The sequence below is a fragment of the Cupressus sempervirens genome, chromosome 3 (genome assembly GCF_028749045.1).
Source record: "Cupressus sempervirens isolate cs-2001-9-10 chromosome 3, ASM2874904v1, whole genome shotgun sequence".
Taxonomy (NCBI): Eukaryota; Viridiplantae; Streptophyta; class Pinopsida; order Cupressales; family Cupressaceae; genus Cupressus; species Cupressus sempervirens.
The window spans coordinates 308,631,855-308,654,156 of NC_143120.1; positions in this window are offsets into that span (position 1 = coordinate 308,631,855).

The following is a 22,302-nucleotide window of genomic DNA, read 5'->3' on the forward strand; positions in this document are numbered from 1 at the left end:
GTGATAATGTAAGAAAATGAACCCTAAACTTTGAAGTTTTTCGGAAGCACTATTCAATATAACAGTATAATAGTAAAGCAGTGATTTAAAATTCTGTTATGTTCTTCTTTATATAAAAACCCTTGATCTGTCCATTAAATTCCATAATCTATGCCACACAAGTGACTTTAAGGATAAATCCGTTGGGTTAGTAAATGTAAGGGTTCAAACAAATTTCTCCTTGTCATTTCACTATTTCCATTGGCCCAACGATAACTCTCCTTTATTACTGACTTACCTTTTCGTTTTCACGCAGTTTCAAAAAAGCAAGAACAGAGTACCCCTTGAAGAAAAATCCACTTGGCTAGATTCTGCTCAAAATATCCTTACAAATTTCACTAATTTGCTTCCATTTTTTTCCCAAACACATCTTTTCATCTATTCAAACACTTACCATGCTTGCAATAGCGATTTTTCATTAGATGCGGAGTATTGGTGTCAAGGGTAGTAAACCTGCAATGGAGAAGGCGATTTCCATTTTTCCACTTAAGCTTTCGCTTTACCTTTTTTGCCTTAAGAACTTTACTATAAGCCTTTGGAAAACATAATGAAGGCTTCAAAAGAAAAAAATGGGGCCTACTAGTATCTTTACCCTTCTATTTAGGCCTTTTTGGAAAACTTACTTCTTGGTTCGAAACCTGCTAAAGGAGAAGCTATTTTTGAGTTTTTCGCCGATGCTTATTCTGATCATCATGGTGAATTTTGAGTGATTCCCACTATGAAAACATGATAATATTTGAATTATTCATCCATAATATGGCTTACCTTTCCTTGTTTCAGCCTACAAATAGCATTTATGGATCCTTGCAGAGTTTCACCTTTGGGGTGCGAAAACCCACTATGGAGAAGAAGAAACTTTATTTTTCGTCGGTTCAACTTTCTTTACACTCGGATCAAAATGAATTGCATGTAAATTCATATGATGTAGAATTATTCAAGGATCTCCATCGACTAAGGATCTAGACTACCCATATGACTCATGACAATAAGGAATACCCACCTGGCTATATAATGCGGGAAAAGACAAAAGATAGAAACCCAATGGAGAAACTTAACACTTTGAGGAAGGAAGAAACAACTGACTCGATCGATCCATACACAATATGAGTTAAATCCTCCATGTTGAAAAATTGGACTATGGTAAAAAGTGGGGCAACACTTCTTCAAAATTTTAATTTTTTTTAATACGTTGACATCTTTTCTCATGTAGATTTCTTCTTGGCAACACTTCTTTATTCTTTTGGGCTGATGTATGATACATCTTTATATATATCAGTGCCTTTACTGTTTTTGACTTCTGGCTTGGGTGCCTTGGCCTTTATTGGGAAATTCTTGCTTAAATGTCCTATCTTCAAGCAACTAAAACATGTGATTTGGCTAGACCACCTGCTATAATTTCCCTTGAAGTGTGTTCTTATGCAGTTATGAGGAACATGACCATATTCCTGATAGTAGCAAATTTTTTTCCTAGTATTGTAATCCCAATTTTAGTGGTGTACCTTGTTGTTTCTCCTTGTAGGCTAATTAGGTGTCCACATAGGCTTTGATTTGCACTCAAAAGCTCTATGTCCATACTTTTTGCAATTGTAGAAATGACCTTCAAATCTTAGTGTCCTCATGGTTTTGGTTCTACAGTCTTGTGTTGAATGTCCTTACATGTTACACTTGTGACAATAACCTTTGTTTTTGGATGCATCCTACTAATTGGTGTTTCTACTCCTACAAACTTTAGTAGTGTGCCCCTTTTTATTATAGAAATGACAAGTGGGTTTGGTGTCCTTACCTTTGTTGATCCTTGTTGTAGCTTTCTGCTATCTCCTTTTCTCTCTTCAATTCATTCTACATCTTCAAGGTGGAAATCTCAATGTCCTTCATGTTTAGCTCATGGTGAGCATTCATCATTTGGCTTAAGGTGTCTATTTGCATGTTTGAGATCTTTTCAAACTCAATTGTCTTCTCTTCCAGCCTATTGGTTAGATTTCTATGGTCATCTTCTACCATTTCCTTGTCTTCAATAGCTCTTTTCTTTTGTTCAGTCACTTCACAAAGCATTATGGCTTGTGATTCTTGTTCAAGCTTGAGTAATCTAATTTCTTTAGCTTGTGCTCTATTTTTCTCCGTCAATTTTGCTGTTGTTGTATCAAATTTCTTGGAATCTCCATTGGCAAACACTTGTGTGGTGTCAATATCCTTGTAGTGTATGTTTTTTTTAGCTATGGCTATCTCCTTTCTTCTTTTCAAGGATTTTCTTAGTTCCTCTCTGGCTTTCTCTACTTTATGTAGAACTAGATGCACATCAATCACTTGATTGTCAATGATCTTCCCAAGTTTGAAGACTTCCATCTTTTGACCTTTTTCTCCAAGCTGTTAGGCTTCTCCTTGTGAGAACCAGTGCTCTGTGTTGGAAGATTCAAATGGGAAGAGTAGTTCTGAGAGGGGGGTGGGGTGAATAAGAAGTAACTAGTTTTTATCCTTTTAAAATCTCATTTACACATAACTGAAAGTAATGTACATGCATGTAAACATATAAGAAAATGAAATGAAAGCATGCATAAACACATAACACAAAAGATTTGGTAACCCAAAAACCCTCCAGGAATAAGAAGGTAAAATTGGGGTGAGGATGACACCCACAAAAATTACTGTAGCAATATGTTCAACCACTTCTGATGGTTTTCCCTATGAACGGCCTACCCTATTAAAGACTTTACACTATGTCAATAGTGACTTGGTTAGATTATTTACAAACACTTTACATGAAGTGTCACCCTGTTAAATAATTTACAATAGGTTGTTAAACCCACCTAATACATAGGATTTTCAATCACCTTCTTCAAAGGTTCTCCTACCTAGCTATTAAGCTAACCTATCAATATGGGATTTCAACATCTAATACAATGGTGAGAAAGTATTATAACATTTGACCTGATAGAGTGCAATCTTCAATTGCTAGGTTTAGGTACTAGATCTTCTCTTCTTGTTCTGATCCTTGCTTGATCTAATCTCTGTATGTGTTCCTTGTCCCTTGTGCTGCTTTGATCAACTAAATATAAAATTGCTTCTCTGGTCCTCTAAGTCTTTTCTTCTTCTCACTAAAATTTTGCTATAATCTCCCCATACATTGTTCTCATCCACACATTCAATGGGTTTTCGACCTCCCTTTTTAAAGATTTTGAAAATTTAGGGTTAGGTATGGATCTACGATCCACATTGAATCTCAAATTCTTGCTCATACCTTGCATTTTTCTCATTGGTTGCATGCCTTCTCCATTTTTCTAATTGGCTGCATGCAGATTGCATAGGGAATGTAAATGATTCGTTCTTATCCTTTTTCTCCTTTGAAGTCTTTCTAAGTTGGCTCCAAAAATGGTTTACATCTTAGTTTGTGAAGGCACAACTATTATGTCGACTTCGTGTTACTCGACACATATTATATTGTTGATGCTTGGCACATGAATGTTTGTGTATTGCTCAACACATGTTACATCTTTGGTTTTCTCGACACCTATTACACTCTATGTTTCTTAGCATATGAGTATTTCTGAATCACTCAACACATACTACACTCTGTCTTGCTTGACATCTATTACTTGCTCGACACCTGAAGTTACTCAACACCTGTTGAAATGCTAGCTCGGCACACACTGTGGCTCAACATACATGATGTACTCAAATTCAATACAAAAAGTGATTAAGTGTGTTGACACTCAAATGTCAAAACTATCTAAGGACTAACATTCTTGATCCTTCTTGATCATATGTCTCTTTTTTGTATGCTATCTTCTTCCTCTATTCTCCTTTAATTGATTCTGCAATGTAATCTCATATTATAGCTCATTAGCCACCATGAATGCTCTATTTTCACATGCAAAATTCTCTCTTTGATCATTCATACACTTTAGATAGTTTAGGGTTGTCCTCCTTAAGAAGACTTAGGTGACTTAGGGTTAGGTATAAATCAATGACTATGATTCATCCATTTTTCTAGTGAAACCTTCCCTTTACTTGATTGGCTGCATGTAATACATTGGGAATCCAACTTAAGATTTTTTCTCATCTCCAAAATATCATAATTCAATCTTTAAGTCGGCTAAAAAATGGTTTACATAGTTGTTTGTGCCATTAAAAACAACTATGACAAAACTATCTCACTCAACATCTGAAGTCTCTAATGCTCAACATATACTGTTTCCTTTACTATTACTCAACATCTGTATCATTTGACATGTTCTACTTACTCAGTTCTTGAATCACTCAGCATACACCATCTTCTCAGTACTTGAGTGACTTCGTACATGAGTGGCTCAACAGTTATTGTGGACTTGACATGTTGTATTATATACATGTTGTACTCGACATGTACTACTTGTTCAACATGAACTAAGTAAATGACATAAGTGTGTAGACACTCATTAGTCAAAACCAATCTAAGATCAACAAGATTCTCTTACAAAATTACAAACTTGACTCACTCAAAACCTTGAAAAATGATATGAAATATGAGCAACCAACCAACTGTGAACTCCTCCAAAATAGCCATTAAGAAAAGACAAACTAGGAAACAAACTAAACTAGACAACTAATAACTCTAAGATACTCTATAAAAATACTTATTCAATGAAAAGCCTACCCTAACCTATCCTAAACTACACTAAAATAGACAACTACTAACTCTAAGACACTTTATAAAAACACTTATTGAATGAAAAACCTACACTAACTAGATAATACAACTTGCTTAAACAAAACCATTAACTGGTTCTTTGAAGTATCTTCCTCTTCTTGAAATCTTCTAATGCTTGACATACTTATGAGAAATTAAAAATAGTAGAAACATTAGTAGAAACTTAATAAGCAACAAAATGTTTGGAAATTCATTAGCAAACTCACTTAGTACTTCATGTTGACAATACATATTATCAGATTGAAGTTGATAAGTAAGATGTAACATTTATCCTTTAGTTTTAGCTACATATTAAGCTTCATCTTCAATTATAATGTCTCTCTTCTCTACAAACTTAGCTAGTGATGATTTCTTTTCCTCAATATGAATGATATTTCTAATAGTACACCCTCATGAAAAATAAAATTAAACCCTCCTTGTGAGATCTATGTAGATGGGCCTCTTCTTCATTGTCTTCTTGACTTTTAAAATCCAATTTGTGTGGCTGATTTGATAAAAGTACAGGAATTTATGTACCATCTTCATAAGGATCATAGTTTTTCTCTACAAAAGATGTTGGTTTAACATCTAATGTTAAGAAAAACTCTTCTAAATCATCCCAAAGTTAATCTTCTTTACCTTTATGCATAGGAGGACTAATTTCCACTTCTTTGCAACTCTCTTCCTGAAGTAGGAGCTCTAATTTCAGGTCATATTCATCTTCAGTAGCAACCTTGTGTATAATGATTTCTTCATTTTGCAAAACAAGGATTTCTTCATTTACCTCCTCATAAATCAATATTTTGTCATCAATATGTGAACAAAATTCATCTATGATGCTAGAGAACACATCTTCATTGAATTACAAACTTGTTGAAAATGATATTGTTTCTTTATTCTTATCCTCCATGTATCCAGGATCCATATTGTGTTTCTACAAACATTTCTAATCCTAAGTACTTTGAAAAAAAACTAAGAATCTAGAAAAATGACAAAGAGCTACTGAAAAATTAGAGACTCTCATAGATTGACTTGTCCTTGGAAATGACGCCAATTTTTTTAGTCAAATGACTAGTGTGGTAACTAGAGCTTCATGCTCATGGATTGGGCATCCAAATGTTTTGTTGAACTCATTTAATTATTGACCATGGATGTATACTTGAAACAGGTCTGCAAAGTATATGCACTATAAAGCTCTCTAAGTCATTCTATCATTGAAAAATATAAGGTATAATAATATTGGAAATAAATCTAAGTATATAGTAATGGCTGTAGGAAACTACACAGTAATGGTTGCAAGAATTGTATATTACAAACTAAAAAATTCAATATATCTTATATCTATATCAACTTCTTGATTACAGTTTCAAATATATAATCTTATTGACTCTCTAACAACCATCTAACAAGTTTCTCATCATTCCTTTAAATAAGGAATAGACTTATTCTAAGATAATGACTAATGAGAAGAATCCTCTTACAACTTGTCTTCTTGGCTGAGTGGAAAAAGAGTTTGTTTGGATTCTTTTATGACATATATGAGTTCTTGGATTTTTTTTGTCTTCATAAGTACAATCCAAATCTTATCCAACCTCTTTTTAAGTTGTAACTCAAATTGCAATAAGTAAAAGAAGGTTGAATAAGTGTGATGATTTTATGTTCCACCTTTTTAGCTACCCACTTCAAATGCATGGTGCTCCTTATTATTTTGAATCGGTTCAAATACTTTTATTAAGTTATGTTGATAATCTCTTTACATAATCCCCTTCTATAAATCAGATTATAGTGAAAATGAAGACATCATTCACAATTTTGTATTCTTTGCTCTACTCTGAGAGTCTCTTCTTTACTAATTAAGGATAGACCATATATGGCCATGCATTAGGATCTTGCATGCTACCTCTCTTGTATAGCATCTAACAAGTATACTAAGTATGATGTCATATAAAAATTCTTTTTGCTCTTTGTCACTATTAGCTGCTCACACAAATTCTCACTCAGAGTGGAAGCCCAATCTAGTGACATTTCCAATTTCCACTGGGAGTCCAAAATCCAAAAAAAGAGAGTAGGGGGTCCCCATTTCTGATAAGAAATGGGGCGTGCATTGTGGAACCACAACATGTAGTTAGCTATTTCAGTTTACATGCTAAATTATGGGATGGATGTGTGGTGAATGTTTTATGGTTAAATTTTTGAAGTACTGATTCACCCTCCCCTTTCAGAGTTTACTTTCCCATTGTTACTTTCAATAGATTGTGTGCTATATAGCTGAATCGTCCTACATATTGTCAAATATTTTTGAAAATTTTGTAGATATGTTATGTGAAATATTACAACTTCGAAGTGATGTGCATATGTAAATGCCAAATTTTTTATATAAAAAAGAGAAGACATATAACATGTACATATTTATATGCCATATTTTATATAAAAATTCAATAAGAGATGTCACATGTGCATATTTAGATGCCAAGATTTGTATATAAAACCAACAAGACATGTAACATGCGCATATTTATATGCCATATTTTGTATAAAAATCCGATAAGATATGTGACATATGCATATTTAGATGCCAAATTTTGCATATAAAAAAGAGAATACATGTAACATGTGCATATTTAGATGCCATATTTTGTATAAAAATTATCACATGTGCATATTTAGATGCTAAATTTTGTATATAAAACCAATAAGAGATGTAAATACTATACATTATTGTTATAATATTTTTATAAATTTGTCTCTTGAAATCTTTTTTGTGGATTTGATGATATCCTTAAAAAAAATTCAATTACCTTCAACTTATATGGATTTGATGGCTATCCTCTTGCATTTTTCCCCCAAATTTCCCAAAACATTAGAAAAATAAATTATAGATTTGGATACCCATTTGGCTTCTCTAAAACATATGCAAAGCTTGGATGGGTTTTTTTGTGCTATGTCCTTGTTCTCACACTATATCACCCCCTTTTAGGCTTAAAATAGCCTCTATTTGGCACAATGCATGATGGTGATGTCATCATGAGGTCAATAGGGTCTATGAAGAGTTAAGGTGAGATTTTTACCATAGGTTCTCAAACCACACTATAAACCTATTGGTGGTCAATTTCATCATTTCATACCCGCCACTAGACTCCACAACCTCAATCCCCTTCCTCATCTCCATATCCATGCATTCAACCATGCCCCATGCTCCATGGTTGCCTTCAAACCAACCAACCCAACACCCAATCAATCTCTCCAATAGGTGTTCCTAACTTCCAAATATCCTCAATACTTCTTAAATAAAATGCACTACTCCCCAAGTGATAGGTTTCAATATATAATCACCCATAACCATACTACCCTCTTCTAGGACTGTCCTACTAGCCTTGCCTAGCGAGAGATTTGTAGATTTTTCCAAATTTTCCCAAAATAATTTCCAAAAAAATTATATAATCAAATACCCTTTTCCAATTTATTAAACATATATAGAAATCAACCTTGTTTGCAACATTGCTTCCAAAAATTACTGGTTTACTTTTGGATTCTAGGCCTAATACCTCACATTTTCAAAGCAACCCTATCATGGGTGTACTCTTAGACCTCAACAATTTCAATATTATCATAATGGATCTAATTAGAGGAATATGAATCCAATTTCACTCTATGACACCTCTGGATATGAAAGCCCCACTTTGGAGCCCAAAACCCCAAAAATATAGAGCTTGCTCAATGTCTGACCTCCCAACACCATGCCTACAAAATAAAAGTTGTTACACCATCCTTAGACTATTATAAGATGGAATCCATCATAAAAATACCCCCTCCAATGGCTAGATATTCTATTGCTACACCTATGGCTCCATTTCATGACCCCAAAAGCACTCCAAAACACTATCAAACTCCTCCAAACACTCTCCACCTACAAAATCTCATTCTTTCCTACATTCACATTGTTATAATGTTATAATAAAATTTTATTATCTATCCCCAAGTGAAAAAAATTATAAAAGGGGGATGAATCATTCAATTTACATCTTGAACCAACACAAAACCCTTGCCTTATTTCAAACCAGTCAATAGAAAATGCATAAACCCAATTAAATGAATACAAAAATGATTCAATATAGAAATTTTCAATGTGTTTCAACTATCCAAATTAGTGGATCTCAAAGAATCATTCAAAAATCTAAGGAAATGCAAGAAAATTGAATTTTTTTGTGCTTTCATAGCAACTAGGGTTTTGAAGCTTCTAATGTATTTCTAGCAATCCATGACTACTCTGTTAGCTCTGATTGGTCAGTTATAGGCTAGGACCAACCTCATTTCAGCCACAACATCCCTCCAATGGTATCGACCACACTGAATGAAAGTGTCCCTAAGGCTCTCTAAGTACCATCGAGCTGCAATCTTTGATTAGACATTTCTTTGAGCTTGTGCAAGGTATTGATGAACTATCAGGTGCTACAAGGTAATGTTATCTAGGCCTACAAAAACCTATCTCAGTTTTTAGAGATTCAAATTTGGTTGGATTTGGAATCTATATCTCACCTATTTCCAAAAGTTATAATGTTGCTTAGTTAAAAATGAGCAAGGTTTTGTATATTTCAAGCAATTGGCCTTAGGATTGAATTTTCTACTCTATTAGCTTTGGTTGGTTGGGTTTAGGCTAGGACCAACCTCATTTCAGCCACAACAACTCTCCAATAGTATCAACCACATTGAATGAAAGCATCCCTAAGGGTCTTTAAGCACCATCAAGCTATGATCTTTGATAGGGCATATATTTGAGCTCGTGCAAGATATTGACAAAATTTTAGGTGCTATAGGATCATGTTATCTAGGCCTACAACAACCTATCTCATTTTTTAGAGATTTGAATTTTTTTGGATTTGGCATCCGTATCTCGCCTATTGCCAAGAGTTGCAATGTTGCTTAGTTAAAATGAGTAAGGTTGTGTATATTTCAAATCACTGGTCCTAGGATTGAATCATTTGCTCCATTAGCTTTGGTTGGTTGGTTTTAGGCTAGGACCAACCTTATTTCAGCCACAACATCTCTTTGATGGTATCAACCACACTGAATGGAAGTGTCCTTAATTGTCTCTAAGAACTATCGGGCTGCAATCTTTGACACAAATACAAAAATCATGACATATTTTTTACTTTTCATGTCTTATTACATCAAAATAAGTGATATATGATTACATATTATAATTAATTTGAATAACATGTTACATTTTTTGTATAAAATAATGAACGTTCATGTGCTTGATTAATTGCAAGAAAGTAAGCTAAAATATAGGTTTGTATGCACACATTGAACAAGTTGGATGGAAATCCATATTTAATGTGTATCAAAATGAACAATATATCATGTCATATCAATCATATAGTTATAAAAAGATGTTATGTACCATCGGTTCAATACAAAAGTTGAATATGCAAAAAATGCTGAATGTGTACAATAGAATTGTCGAATGGGCACAATACAAATCTTGAATATATACAATAAAAAAGTTGAATACCTGACAAATTTCGAATGTGTACAATAGAAATGTTGAATGTGCACAATATAGATCTCGAATATATACAATACAAAAGTTGAATATATGTCGATGTCATGTGATGAACACAACTACATATGTATATATCACTATCAATATCTATGACTGTGTAGGATCATCAAAATTGAGCCTCTTTGATGTAGTTTGTGGCTTGCTAGGTGTCTATAAAAGAAAAATTAAAATACACTATCAAATATCTTATCTATAAGTAATATGAAAATAACTAGAATTTGAGTTCTAAATTGTGGATAGTTGAGTTGTTCATTACCTCATCCCTTTGTCCCATAGTTGGACTGAATGATAGTGGTAATAGGCTCCTTTGTCAATGGGGGGACTCCTAAAAAAATGATAAGGTAGAGTGACAATGGGAGACAAAACTACCAATGAATCAATGCTCATGGGAGGCACAACCACTGATGAATCAGTGCTTGTATGAGGCACAACCTATATGGTAAGTGATAAAATGTTAGCATTATAGAGTGGCATTAGGGATTCCAAATAGAGTAAGAAAAAAAAATGTACTACAGCCTAAGCTAGAACTCTTGTGCTAGCAGGAGGTACAACCACTAATGAATCAGTGTTGGTATGAGGCACAACCTATTTGGTAAGTGATAAAATATCAGCATTATAGAGTGGCATTAGGGATTTCAAATAGAGTTAAAAAAAAAAAAATGTATTGTAGCCTAAGCGATATATCCTGTGCTAGTAGGAGGTACAACCAATGATGAATCAGTATTGGTATGACACACAACCTATATGGTAAGTGATAAAATGTTAGCATTATAGAGTGACATTAGGGATTCCATATAGAGTAAAAAAATAAAAAACATACTGCAGCTTGAGTTGGATCTCCTATGCTAGTAAGAGTTATAACCACTGATGAATCAATGCTAGTATGAGGCACAACATGTATGGGAAGCACTAAAATGTTATAATTGTAGAGTAGGTGTTAGAATCTGAAAAGACTAACAACCCAAAAAACTAGTGCAAAGAGTAAATATCTAAACTATGAATGCAAATGATACAAAATCAAAATAGCATCATAGAGTTAGTCTCCAAAAGAGTAAAGCAAATGCTGGAAGCAAAATAACTTTAAGAGGATGCAAAAACAAGAGATGCAAATACAAGCCAGGTAGCATGCTTATATAGGCTAGGAAGAGGGAGGAGGTGGCAACACCAACCAATGAGGAGCAACCATCTATAGGACTAAAGATAGCAAAGTATCTTCCCAAGATAGCTAATGGATGCTCACATGTAGGAAGGTGACACCTCACAACCATTCACCTAATAAGACATGCTTTATTAACCTAAGTGAGATTATTAAAAGTGTAGGAAAAACCTAGCAAAATAGGAAAAATAAAAAACTACACTAACACCCCCCCATAAGCGAAGCTTAGGTGGATGTAGAAATGGGTCCCGGCAAGTCAAGCCTGATGAGGTACCCATGTACATAAAATTCCCCCAAAAGAGAGAGAAAAGAGACTCCCCAAAGAAAATTAGGACTCCAAGTGAGAGGAAGAGGCCCCCCCAAAAGATGAAGTATCCCGCACCTCCAGCAAAGCTTGCAAATTTTGTCCGGTTGATCCACTTACATCGAACAAGTTTTCTTCCCTTAGAAAAAGGGACAAGATCCCAAGTGTGGTTCCTCATCAAGGAACTATACTCTTCCTGCATAGCTGTATCCCACTCAGAAATACCAGAAGCCTCATGAAAGGATTGTGGATTTGAGGCAGTAGCAATGAAGATATGTAGAGCATCCTTGAATTGTGAACGAGTATGCTTGGTGTCTGATGGATCCCCAACCCAATCCCCTGCAAACTGCAAGGTCTGTCTAGCCCAAAGTGGACCAGAAGATGGAGAATCTAGAGGAGAATCATCAACCTATAAATGATGACTAGGAGAGGAAGGAGGTGAGTCCTCTGAATCACTCTTTGCATCAAAAGTGGAGGTAGAAGACTACTCAAGTGAATCTGACCCATTAGAAGATCTATCATGTATTCCAAGTGACTCCAATGTCAAAGTAGAAGGCAACCCCGTGACCATGCTTTGTTGGTTAAGCTGATGCAAGTAGTGGAAGTTAAGATGGCCAAATCGCTCATGCCATAATCTGATCACATCATTAGAATGAATGAGTGAAACAGTCAAAGGAGGATCAGGAACAAAGTAAGAAAACATATAGAGTCATGACTGATGATCTGCTCTCCCAACTGCAACTATAGAATCATTGTGCAACTCACATATCTCCACTGAATCAGCAGTGAGCTCAACCCGCTTGCCTAAACCTGTGTGAGTGATCTGGTATACCGATAGGAGATTAGTTGACAATGAGGGTACACAAGGAACATCATGGAATGTGCCAACCCCCACATCAACAGACCCTCTCCCACACACCTCAACAGGAGTGTTATCACCCATCAAAATAGAAGGCATAGTACACGGCTCCAAGGATGCAAGTTCTTCCTTAGATGAAGCCATGTGGTGTGAAGCACCCGAATCAAGAACCCAAGTGGATGGTGAGGAAGCAACTGCAAAAAGGGCCTTGCCCTTTCCTTTCCCCTTGCTATTTTCTTTTTCTTTGTTAGACCCTTCATTAGAACTTTGTTTGATAGACTTAGGAACACTGATATTATTCTTCTCAAGAATGTATGTCAAGTGATCAAGTTGTTTCTGCAAACATTTATGTTCATCATGACCAGGTCTTTTACAATAGGCACATTTGACCTTTTCTTTCTTAGCCTTATCGCCCTTGGAAGATGGTGTATCAATAGTTGATTTCTTCAAAAGCAACTATTGATACACCATCTTCCAAGGGCGATAAGGCTAAGAAAGAAAAGGTCAAATGTGCCTATTGTAAAAGACCTGGTCATGATGAACATAAATGTTTGCAGAAACAACTTGAACACTGATATTATTCTTCTCAAGAATGTATGTCAAGTGATCAAGTTGTTTCTGCAAACATTTATGTTCATCATGACCAGGTCTTTTACAATAGGCACATTTGACCTTTTCTTTCTTAGCCTTATTGCCCTTGGAAGATGGCGTATCAATAGTTGCTTTTGAAGAAATCGATATCTAATCCTTCTTCTCCTCGCTATTCTTTTGTTTTTTATCCTTACTATTGTTGTTACTACTTTGTCCTTGTTGTTCTTTTGTGCCTTGGTTGGCAGCCAAGGCATGTGACTTAGAGGACTTAAGAATGCCCATATGGATTAGCTTGTCCTGTTCTCGAGTGAGATTGATAGAAAAATCATCTAAAGATGGCATGGTGAATTGAGTACCAAGTGCACCCTTAGTAGCATAGAAGGTAGAGACAAACACAGAATATTCTGAACTTAGCTTAGAGAGAATACTAAGAATCAGTTGTTCATCTTTCTTTTCAATTCCACATTGTTTCAACACAATCCAAGATTTCTTCACCAAATTGAAATCACTAAGGCTGCAGTTAAAACAATGTGGAATTGAAAAGAAAGATGAACAACTGATTCTTAGTATTCTCTCTAAGCTAAGTTCAGAATATTCTGTGTTTGTCTCTACCTTCTATGCTACTAAGGGTGCACTTGGTACTCAATTCACCATGCCATCTTTAGATGATTTTTCTGTCAATCTCACTCGAGAATAGGACAAGCTAATCCAGATGGGCATTCTTAAGTCCTCTAAGTCACATGCCTTGGCTGCCAACCAAGGCACAAAAGAACAACAAGGACAAAGTAGTAACAACAATAGTAAGGATAAGAAACAAAAGAATAGCGAGGAGAAGAAGGATCAGATATCGATTTCTTCAAAAGCAACTATTGATACACCATCTTCCAAGGGTGATAAGGCTAAGAAAGAAAAGGTCAAATGTGCCTATTGTAAAAGACCTGGTCATGATGAACATAAATGTTTGCAGAAACAACTTGATCACTTGACATACATTCTTGAGAAGAATAATATCAGTGTTCCTGAGTCTATCAAAAAAAGTTCTAATGAAGGATCTAACAAAGAAAAAGAAAACAACAAGGGGAAAGGAAAGGGCAAGGCCCTTTTTGCAGTTGCTTCCTCACCATCCACTTTGTACATCAGCAAGGGGAAAGGAAAGGGCAAGGCCCTTTTGTACATCAGCAAGAAAAATGCTTTCTGGGTTTTTTTCACAACCTCGAAAAACCATCTGGGTATCTTTTAGATTTTGCATGCAAGCTGTATATTTTTCAAAATCGAGCATGCAAAGCTACAGCCATACCCCTCTCCGTTGGCAGTCACAGATTTGAATGCAGTTTTCAAATGTCTCGTTCTTGCTCATACGGACTCCAATTTTGATGATTCTTGTTATGAACTTGGCTATTTTTTTGTGCTCTATCCACTAGTGGAGTTTTTTTTTGATTTTCATGCATGAATTCTTCAAAAATTGCAGATTCTCAGCTGTGACTGTGCACAGTTCTCGTTTTGGAAACTTCGGAGGATCATAACTTTCTCATACGACCTCGTATCGAGGCAATTTTTTTTGAAAGTGCATGATTTTTTGAGTAGATCATAGTGGTGCTATTTATTTCCTTGATTATTGTGCCCAAGTTTCACTTTTAGCATATGCTCTTCATGAGGGTTTGTAATGCATTGAAATCAAGACCACTAAGTATCTCTTTCTAGTGGAAGTTGTAAATGCACTAAAATAAAGTGCCAAATCATATTTCTTTGGGGGGGGGGGGGGGGGGTTCTTTGATTGAGTAAAAAGGGGGGGGCATTGTCGTGGCTGGGTTCTCTTCTTTTTAGCATTTCTTTGCATTTCTTCATCATGGATCAAACAAATATGCCCATCCTAACTCCATACAATTACTTTGAGTGGAAATCACGCATGAAAATTCACTTAAGGAAAGCTAGATTAAATAGGATAACTATGAGACTTGAAACTGAACCTGCTAAAGATGAAGATAAGCCTAAGTGGTTTAACAAATGTGATGAGGCATTTGAAACATTGTGTTTTTCTGTTTCTCCTGACTTGCTATTTCACATTGAGTTTTTGGATACACCAAATGAAGTATGGACAAAGCTAGAAACACTCTTTGGCACACAAGATTCAATGAGGGGTCATATGTTGGGAAATGAATTAATTAGTTTGAGTCTAGGCAATTTCAACACAATCCAAGATTTTTTCACCAAATTGAAATCACTAAGGCTGCAGTTAAAACAATGTGGAATTGAAAAGAAAGATGAACAACTAATTCTTAGTATTATATTCAGTGTTTGTCTCTACCTTCTATGCTACTAAGGGTGCACTTGGTACTCAATTCACCATGCCATCTTTAGATGATTTTTCTATCAATCTCACTCGAGAATAGGACAAGCTAATCTAGATGGGCATTCTTAAGTCCTCTAAGTCACATGCCTTGGCTGCCAACCAAGGCACAAAAGAAAAACAAGGACAAAGTAGTAAAAACAATAGTAAGGATAAGAAACAAAAGAATAGCGAGGAGAAGAAGGATCAGATATCGATTTCTTCAAAAGCGACTATTGATACACCATCTTCCAAGGGCAATAAGGCTAAGAAAGAAAAGGTCAAATGTGCCTATTGTAAAAGACCTGGTCATGATGAACATAAATGTTTGCAGAAACAACTTGATCACTTGACATACATTCTTGAGAAGAATAATATCAGTGTTCTTGAGTCTATCAAACAAAGTTCTAATGAAGGGTCTAACAAAGAAAAAGAAAATAGCAAGGGGAAAGGAAAGGGCAAGGCCCTTTTTGCAGTTGCTTCCTCACCATCCACTTTGTACATCAGCAAGGGGAAAGGAAAGGGCAAGGCCCTTTTGTACATCAGCAAGAAAAATGCTTTCTGGGTTTTGTTCGCAACGTCGAAAAACCATCTGGGTATCTTTTAGATTTTGCATGCAAGCTGTATATTTTTTAGAATCGAGCATGCAAAGTTACAGCCATACCCCTCTCCGTTGGCAGTTGCAGATTTGAATGCAGTTTTCAAATGTCTCGTTCTTGCTCATACGGACATGCTGGAACTTGCAAAATTGATTGAAAACTCCAAATATGCAAGTTGCTTGTCAGATTTGAGATTGAAACCTCAGAGAAAAATCGTTTTTGTCAAAACTTTTTTGATTCTCAAGATCATCCAAAGATGCAAGAGAAGAGCATACTTCTTTTTTCAAAAAACTACAATAAAGTTTATTAGCCCCCCCCCCCCCCCCCTCCCCCCCCCGAATCTCTCAAATAAGGAAACTAAAATCTATTCTTGCACATAGAAAAGCTCTGATACCATGTTAGAATCTGAAAAGATTAACAACCCAGAAAACTAGTGCAAAGAATAAATATCTAAACTATGAATGCAAATGATACAAAATCAAAATAGCATCGTAGAGTTAGTCTCCAAGAGAGTAATGCAAATGCTGGAAGCAAAATAACATTAAGAGGATGCAAAAACAAGAGATGCAAATACAAGCCAGGTAGCATGCTTATATAGGCTAGGAAGAGGGAGGAGGTGGCAACACCAACCAATGAGGAGCAACCATCTATCAGACTAAAGATAGCAAAGTATCTTCCCAAGATAGCTAATGGATGCTCACATGTAGGAAGGTGACACCTCACAACCATTCACCTAATAAGACATGCTTTATTAACCTAAGCGAAATTATTAAAAGTGTAGGAAAAACCTAGCAAAATAGAAAAAATAAAAAACTACACTAATAGTAGGCATTAGGGATTTCTATCACATGCATAAGAAATTCAAATTGAGATCATAAAAGGGCTTCAACTAAGACTCTACATAGATACCTCTGGCCTCTATTGTGTTTGACCCCATCTTTAATGCTCAAGATTCCTAACAAAATGAAATGGGAAAGGATTTGCACGAAGTCTCAAAGAGTGCTATAGTAGGTAATAGATAAAATAACACATGTTAATAAGAAAAATACAAAAAAACATGTACTCATTTGTAAATGCAACTATTTAATATGTACATATAGAACATATGCATTCTAACGCCCCATCATGTGACCCAAAAGAAGTTAACCTAAAGTTTTACTAAGTTTTTCAAACATTTTTTTAAAAGTTAAAAATAATAACTTAACAATAATAGTTATAACATAGCAGAAGCAATTAACATTCACATAAACACATAACATAAAATAGATTACAATTCTTAAGGGTTCCATGATGTCAAATCACATTTAAGTTTAATTAATAATAAATCTAATATATAATAAATCCACATCAAATAATAATATACTAGTATGAATCCATTTAAATTATATTCAATTATATATGATGCCATTTGGCAATAAACATAATGCACAATCATCCGCTGTACATGTCACAGGGTATGAAAGGCTAAAATAATATACATCATGAAATAAATTACATCATCTCTTAAGATCTTATGAAATCAAATACAATACAATAGTACAACCATCCGTCATAGAAATACAAGAACATATAGAAAGGAACATCTGCACAAATAGATCTAGTAGCGACATCTGATAGTTGGATCTGAATGGTATAAGAAAAAGCACTACCACCCGACTTCATGGAACCCAAAAAGGTCCACTCCCATCCTGTTGAGGAGATAGTCTCAAGTCCCAAATAGGATAACAAAATTAACAATCAAATCCAAAATTTAAGTTCAAGGAATCACCTAAAAGAAATCTAACTCAAAGGTACCGAGACACAAGTATCAACTAATCCCAGAGGCAACACAGACATGTAGGAAATCTACTATGCAAGTTGGCAAGTTTCATTGCAAAAATCAATGCTAGAGTTACCCTGGCAGTCTAACTTGATCCCAGACCCCTGGTGACTCTATGTGACACTAGTATCCTTTTGTACTAACAAGACATACTAATGATGCATGGTCGCAACCAAGTGTTCTCTCTACTCCTATCCTAGTCTGTACTAGCACTTAAGGCATGGGTGAGAACATACAAAGACCTCTTATTAGGTTCATTTTATTCTCATTTTGTGTAATGTCTTCACTTATTAAACAACTTACAATGGGTTACCCTGGTAGCCACTTTGGGCCCTGACCTCCATTGCAAGCCACTTCCTGACATGACATATAGATAACCTACCCTAAGATAAGTAAAATCAAAAGATCACAAAAGATCACATACCATACATTAGTTCTTAAACAAACAATTGACAAGAATTGGAAAAAATACTGATCATAATCACAGATTCCACCAATACGATCATCCTAACGGGTATGATCCAAAAATCAAGTATACATAAGCCAATCCATGTCATAACATGACATCACCAAGAATAAATCATACAAACACCTCAGTCCTATACAAGTGATTGAAAAGCAATCCAAATATAACTGATCGAAGACTCAAAGGTTATATTAGATAGGTCACACCATTCACCTTAGTTTCACACAAGAACACTGAAAAGTAATAATAATCAATGCATCAAAACATCTCATAGAGCATACTAGACACATTACCATGGTTGAGTATAAAAGATCGAGATCAAAACATCATCATGACATCACAAAACAAAACTCTCGAGCCTCTGGTAAACATCTTGACTAGCCAAAGTTAAGTCAAACCCGAAAACCCCAACACTAGTAAATCACACATCACATAAAGTGCATACAAAAGTGAATTTCATAATTCATTAGGTTTTGAAAACCCTAAAGTTCAATATTTACTAAAAGTTTTCAGATTAAATCACAAACAATTCTATAATGGAAATGAATTTTCTCAAATAAGAGTTTCAACCCAGGGAACTTCTGAAAATAAAAACACAATAGACACGAAGAAGACAAGAATTCAAAGAATGAACAACTACTGCACAAACCCACAAGATCCTACCTGGATCTAATGCTAAAACAACAAATGCACAAACATGCAAGAATCTTCCTTTTCCTTTGAAAACCTTCTTTTCAAAAATTGACTCCTCCAAACTTTGTATCTAGAAATGAGCTCTAATTTCCTTAATAAAGAGTTTTCTACCCAAATCAAGGCTTTGATCATGCAATCATGTAAAAACCCTTTGTCTTTAATTACTATATTTTAATTTTCATGTACATACTTTATGCAACTTAATTAAAGTAAACTTTATTAAATTAAAGTTTTCTCTCCCTTATTAAATCATGTGATGTTTTTTATATAATATTTATTAATATTACTAATAATATTATTTAGAGTTTATTATAAATAATACTTCTAAATAAATTATTATTAAATTAAATAAATATAAATATGCCTAAATTAGAACTTTAATCAAATCTTTTAAATTTAATTCTTTCATGCACATTTAAAGAACTTTTTATCAAAATATTCTTTTATATTTTCTTTTCCTTCACTTATTAATTAGTGTAAGCACTATTTAAAGCATAGTTTATTATTTAAATTAATAAGAATAAATAAAGCTCATTATTTAAATGCAACTCTAATTTAATAAATATTTATTAAATAATTATAATAAAATAATATTAAATCTTTAATATTTTAATATTTTATTTTTATTTTTATTCAACTTCTTAAATTAGACTTTTAAAATAAATATTTTAAACTGAAGTACATAATTAATTAATTTCTAATTAATTAAATAACATCATATTCTAATCTTTCTTTAACTAATTGTCTAAATTTAGACCTCTAATTTACACTTCTAAATTTAGACCTTTTCTTTAAAGCATAAATTTAATTAGTTTTTAATTAATCAAATATTCATATATTTTAATATATTTTTTTTAATCAAATAATATTTATTACTCAACTAATAATATTATTTAGAGTTTATTATTAAAATAAAACTCTTAAATAATTACTATTAAATAAAATAAATATAAATATGCTAAAATTAGAACTTTAATTTAATCTTTTAAATTTAATTCTTTTATTTATTTAATTTTTTAATTAATTAAATATAATTAAATATTGAATTTTCTATATACAATTTTCATGCAACAACTTTATGCAATTTAAATTTAAATATCTTTATTAAATTAATTTTCTTTCTCACTTTAATTAATCATGAGATTTTTTCAATATCATATTTATTAATTTAACTAATTAATATTATTTAGAATTTATTAATTAAAATAAAACTCCTAAATAAATTATTATTGAATTAAATAATTATAAATATGCCAAAATTAGAACTATAACTTTATCTTTAAATTTTATTCTTTTATTTAATTAATTCACGAGATATTTTTAATAATATATTTATTAACTTAATTAATAACATTATTTAGAGTTTATTATTAAAATAAAACTCCTAAATAATTATCATTAAATTAATTAAATATAAATACATCAAAATAGAACTTTAATAAATTCTTTTATTTAATTAATTTCTAATTAATTAAATATAATTAATATCAATTTTTTAAATAAAATTTTCATTAAATTAAATCATTAAATTATCTTTTAATTTGATTTAAGTATAATAGAAAATCACCACAGACTCACAAAATAAAAAATGACAACTCAACTAAAGGCAAAGAACATAATCAAACTCCAGGGTCAAAACCATGAAAGTATGTCACTTGATGAATTCAGATGGGTAAACTAACTCAGATACTTGTCCTATTTTCTAGGACAATTGGCTTAGTGTTTAGGATTTGGACTCAAGAGTTATCTCCCCACTTATACCATTGAAATACTGCGATAGGATATGCTCATCTTGTCAATTCAGGGAAGTCGATACTTGGTACCTGCAATCTGCATAAAATTCACACATGTACAAACACAATATTCTAAACTAAACATGCAATAGTAGGAAGTGGTTCGTCATGTAGATATCGACTTGTAGGTAACTACGACTCCCTTCCTCAACCACATTAGAAACATCAAACATAAAGAAAACATACACACACACACCATACACATGCATGTGTGGGGTAAGTATCTCTAGAAACTGTATAAAAATCATTCGTCTAACTAATATCATTTAATAACTGAAATAATTGGCAATATATATATATATATATATATATATATATATATATATATATATATATATATATATATATATATATATATATATATATATATATATATATATATATATATATATATCATTTGAATATGAAATAAAACTAATCAATTCTGGTAATCCACCACCGCTAATCATAAACATAATAATAGAATAGGCCTAAAAGAATCCAATCAAAACAAATCAAAAAAGTCAAGTAGGGGTAGGCATTAATTGTGTACTATAACCTAAAATTTATGAGAAGTAAAATATGAAATATTACCTCTTCCATTGCCTCAACATCAACAGTCTCAGGTGCATTCATCAACTCTACAAAACTAAATTGTTTCTACATATATTCAACAAACAAGTCAACATGTATTCATCAATATTGAGTAGATTTATATGAATTCATTCATAATAAATTTCAAAATATAAAATTGACTTGTATTTAATACCTTTTTTGTTTTGGTGTTCTTGTTGATTTCCTTCCCTTTCCTCCTAACCTCGAGCTATGTGGAGTACCCTAAAGAAGAAACAAATATAACATAAGAGGAATGAATAAGACACATCATGAGTTCAATTCAAATCATAAACTTGATAGGTGTGCAAGCTATGATACCACATAGCTCTCAAGGCCAAAGTTAATGGCAAAAAGTGTGACATCATCAATTTGAGAAATTTTAGCCCCTGACAAGCCCTATAAAATAGTAAAGAGTATTGTTATAAATACGAGATAATGTTGTGAATGGCAAGAAGATACAATAACAACAAGAAGATCATAGGAGGGAAAGAAGACACAAGAAGGAATTGAAGGATGATATTGGAAGGATAGTACAAGGTCAAAATTGAAAACAAAGAGACCGAGAAGGAAAAGAGAGATGCAAATAAACTTTTGGCACCTTGTCAAGAAATAAAAGTAGAGATTCATGATCTCCGCACTCTTGCAAGACACCCTATGTGATATGGAGGTTCTTTGATGTTGATGGGTATATGGAGGATGAACTCACAAGGTTTATTAGATGGAGTTTGGGTATGCTAGGAGCAAGATATGTGGATGGGAATTGGATGGATTTGATGAATTTGAGAGGGTTTCAATGATGGCAGGATATGGAAAGGTATTATTGTATTTTTAAGAACA